The sequence below is a fragment of the Hyla sarda genome, unplaced genomic scaffold (assembly GCF_029499605.1).
Source record: "Hyla sarda isolate aHylSar1 unplaced genomic scaffold, aHylSar1.hap1 scaffold_3537, whole genome shotgun sequence".
Classification (NCBI taxonomy): domain Eukaryota; kingdom Metazoa; phylum Chordata; class Amphibia; order Anura; family Hylidae; genus Hyla; species Hyla sarda.
Window position 1 is genome coordinate 1,130 of NW_026610303.1, and position 4,731 is coordinate 5,860.

A 4,731-nucleotide genomic window follows, 5' to 3' on the forward strand; every position below is an offset into this window, starting at 1 on the left:
TGTGTGTCCCGGTCACTAGTCTCCCCTCATGTCTCCTGTGTGTCCCGGTCATTAGTGTCCCCCCATGTCTCCTGTGTGTCCCGGTCATTAATGTCCCCCCATGTCTCCTGTGTGTCCCGGTCACTAGTGTCCCCCCATGTCTCCTGTGTGTCCCGGTCACTAGTGTCCCCCCATGTCTCCTGTGTGTCCCGGTCACTAGTGTCCCCCCATGTCTCCTGTGTGTCACGGTCATTAATGTCCCCCCTTGTCTCCTGTGTGTCACGGTCACTAGTGTCCCCCATGTCTCCTGTGTGTCCCGGTCACTAGTGTCCCCCCATGTCTCCTGTGTGTCACGGTCACTAGCGTCCCCTCATGTCTCCTGTGTCAGTCATAAAACAGCGCTCCATGGACTCCACTGACTTATTATGGAGTCTGTTAGATACAAGGTATATCTGCATGTTGTGCTCTTCTTCTGATCACATGTGAGGCTCTGACCATAATGCTTTGTATATGAAGTCTTGGAATTACCTTCTTTACTTGTGTATCTTGTAGGACAAGACGCTGATAAAGAAGTGGGAGCTTCAGCACCTGTCATCGATGAGGTGACAAAACAGCTGGACAAACAAACTCTGGAAAACAAGGATGAGGAGGAAGATGGTGAGTTTCCTTGGAGTTTGTCCTTATAATCATTAGTAGGGCTGTGACTAGTAAGGGTTATTTTCATAATCTTTGGTTGGTCAATTATTGTTTCGACTAATCGGATAAAAATTACCATAGAGGTGAAGATAATTTGGGAGTTAGATTAGGGAGGGGATCGGACTGAAGGTCTTGTGTGATTTTGGTAAGGGATGCATTGTGTGTTTAGTGTTTGTGGGGTCGGGTAGATGCTGAGAGAAGGAGCTTTTTTATTATATTTAAATAATTATAAGAATTCTTTTAAATATGATTTCATTTTTTCCCCTTGTATGGGCTATACCACCTCTGTTTCTTACCTGTGGCCAGATAGGAGGGGCAGCACATTCTCTGGTGGTCCATCCCATTTAGTGAAGAGGGGGCCAGCACACACAATCTTCCACTTCCTACATCTTCTCTGTAGCTATTGTGATTCTGGCCTTTAGCACAGAGCCTGACAACCGGGGACTCACCATAGCTGCAGAAGATGGGGTGTGCTGGGCCCCCTCCTCACTAAACAGGCTGCCGAGGACCACATATATACATAGTGATGATTGCTAAGTGTATGTCAACTGTAGAAATTGTCTGACCAACTAATCGACCAACTGATAAATCGATTATGAAAATAGTTAACAATTATTTTCATAATCTATTAGTTGGCGATTAGTTGTTTCAGCCCTAATCACTATGAATTGAGTCCGGGCGTGTTTATTGTACCTATATATACTCGCTCTCTAGGACACAGTTACACTTAAAGGATTGTTTTATATCGTCACATTAAAACTGAAGTTATTTGCTTGGGGATTATAATAGATTTCCTTTGTTCTATTCAAGATGGTGAAGGAGAAGGCGATGGTGCAGGTGGGAAGAAGAAGAAGAAAAGAAGAAGAAGAAAGGATGTATGTATTCTTATTAGGGATATAAAACTGCATACTGCCAGGGGGGTTTGGCATTGTAAGTAATTATACTGGCTCTGTGTGGTGGTCTGGGTCTGATTATAATATTGGGAGGGGGGAGAGGTTGGTTCTGCAAGTAATTATACTAGAAGGGTTTTGCTCTGCGTATAATTATATTGGGGGGTTTCAGCTTGAAGTATAATTATGGGGGGGGGGGTTGACTGTGCATTTTTATTAGAGGGGTTGGGCTCTGCATTTAGTTATACTGGGTCTGCTTTGCGTGTAATTATACTGGAGGGGGTTGGGCTCTGTGTAATTATACTGGAGGAGGGGGTTGGGCTCTGTGTGTAATTATACTGGTGGTGGTGGGGGGTTGGGCTCTGCGTGTAATGATACTGGAGGGGCTGGGGGGGGGGTTGGGCTCTGCGTGTAATGATACTGGAGGGGGTGGGGGGGGGGGGTTGGGCTCTGCGTGTAATGATACTGGAGGGGGTGGGGGGGGGTTGGGCTCTGCGTGTAATGATACTGGAGGGGGGGGTGGGGGTTGGGCTCTGCGTGTAATTGTACTGGAGGGGGGTTGGGCTCTGTGCATTTTTACTGGAGGGATTTGGCTGTGTGTGTAATTAGGATCGGGGGGGGGGGGGGGGGTTCGGCTGTGCATGTCATTATATTGTAGGGTACACCTATTCTTTGTGCATGCCCAGGGAATTTGGAGGTGGCGGGAGGATGTCAATTAAACATGGAAGAGGGAGGGTTTGAAGACTGAGGTGCATGGTCCAGGATAGCCACTATGACATTATTTGTATTAACAGTGATCCCTATTTATTGTAGGGATAGTGCAGGATAGTCCATCTTTATATACATCTTAATTTTTGGTATAACCCCATGGAAGCAGTTTAGGGCTCTGATAACAAAAACTCTGCAGGAAACCTATCAGGGGGTTAAAGGGGTACTCCGGTGGAAAACGTTTTTTTTGTTTAAGTGAACTGGTGCCAGAAAGTTACAGACTTGTTGATTACTTCTATGAAAAAATCTTAATCCTTCCAGTACTTATTAGCTGCTGAATACTACAGAGGAAACTTTTTTTCTTTTTGGAACACAGTGCTCTCTACTGAATCACAAGCACAGTGCTCTCTGCCAACATCTCTGTCCATTTTAAGAACTGTCCAGTATAGGAGAAAATCCCCATAGCAAACCTATGCTGCTCTGGACAGTTCCTAAAATGGACAGAGATGTCAGCAGAGAGCACTGTGCTCGTGATGTCAGCAGAGAGTACGGTGTTCCAAAAAGAAAAAATTCCTCTGTAGTATTCAGCAGCTAATAAGTACTGGAAGGATTAAGATTTTTATAATAGAAGTAATTTACAAATCTGTTTAACTTTCTGGCACCAGTTGACAAAAAAAAAAAAGTTTCCACCGGATGTACCCCTTTAACTGTAAAGAAGGAAACAAGAGGAGAGATGCAGGCTCTGAGCAGAAATGGGGAGATTTATCAAAATCTGTACAGAGGAAAAGTTGCTGAGTTGCCCATAGCAACCAATCAGATCGCTTCTTTCATTTTTCAGAGGCCTTTTTAAAAATTAAAGAAGCAATCTGGTTGCTATGGGCAAATGGTCAACTTTTCCTCTGCAAAGACTCTGATAAATCTCCCCCAAAGTATTACCGTATATACTCTAGTATAAGCCGAATTTATCAGCACGATTTTTCGTGCTGAAAACGCCCACCCTGGGCTTATACTCGAGTGAACAATTTTGGCTTAGCTGTGAGGGGATGGGCCAGGCTGTCCGTTTTCGGGCATCTATACTGCAGGGACCGTCCGGTGGGGAGTGTAGTCGTTCCGAGCCGTCAATCTTCACTGGGAGGCCCTCTTCTCCGCTCCGGGCCGGCCCCGAACTAATGACGCTGCATTGACGCCACCACGTAGGGACGTTCATACGCAGGGACATCACGGACGTCTGCATGCGCACGGACGTCCCTGCGTGTCGTTGTCAATGCAACGTCACTAGTCTGAGGCTGGAGCGGAGAAGAGGGCCTCCCGGTGAAGATGGACAGCCCAGAACAACTAACCCTCCCCACCGGAGGGTCCCTGTAGCATAGATGGCCGAAGATGGATGGCTCGGACCAGCTCACCCTGGGGAGGTGAGTAGAAAACAAAAGGGGGTCTGGATGACGACGAAGGGATTGACAGGCGGTGGTGATGATGGGGGGGGGGGGGGGGGTGATATATTTCCCGCCCTAGGCTTATAGTCGAGTCAATAAGTTTTCCTAGTTTTTTGGGGTGAAATTAGGGGCCTCGGCTTATATTCGGAACGGCTAATATACGGTAATAGTTCATTATATACAGTAATGGCCATAAATGTTGGCACCCCTAAAATTTTTCAAGAAAATAAAGTATTTCTCACAGAAAAGGATTGCAATAACACATGTTTGGCTATACACATGTTTATTCCCTTTTTGTATATTGGAACTAAACCAAAAAAAGGGAGGAAAAAAAGCTAATTGGACATAATGTCACCAAACTCCAAAAATTTTACAAAATTATTGGCACCCTTTCAAAATTGTGGAAAAATAAGATTGTTTCAAGCATGTGATGCTTCTTTAAACCCTTAGGAACTCCTTAAAGGGGTATTCCAGGCCCAAACTTTTTTATATATATCAACTGGCTCTGGAAAGTTAAACAGATTTGTAAATTACTTCTGTTAAAATATCTTAATCCTTCCAATAGTTATTAGCTTCTGAAGTTGAGTTTTTGTTTTCTGTCTAACTGCTCTCTGATGACTCACGTCCCGGGAGCTGTGCAGTTCCTATGGGGATATTCTCCCATCATGCACAGCTCCCGGGACATGACATCATCATTGAGCAGTTAGACAGAAAACTTCAGAAGCTAATAACTATTGAAAGGATTAAGATTTCTTAATAGAAGTAATTTACAAATCTGTTTAACTTTCCGGAGCCAGTTGATATATAAAAAAAAGTTTTGCCTGGAATACCCCTTTAAGGACTGAGCCCTTTTTTGCAATTCTGACCACTGTCACTTTATGCATTAATAACTCTGGAATGCTTTTACCGTTTATTCTGATTCCGAGATTTTTTTCGTGACATATTCTACTTTAACATTGTGGCAAATTTTCTTCGTTACTTGCATCCTTTCTTGGTGAAAAGTCCCCAAATTTCATGAAACTTTT

The 4,731-nt window shown here is 44.3% G+C and overlaps 1 long non-coding RNA gene across 1 annotated transcript; it reads left to right on the forward strand.

The window, feature by feature from the left end:
* The first annotated feature begins 330 nt into the window (after positions 1-330).
* Positions 331-1,533, forward strand: LOC130331734 (uncharacterized). Its single transcript, XR_008874576.1, has 2 exons — positions 331-636; positions 1,486-1,533. It is a non-coding gene; the product is annotated as an uncharacterized LOC130331734 (long non-coding RNA).
* Positions 1,534-4,731: the final 3,198 nt, after the last annotated feature.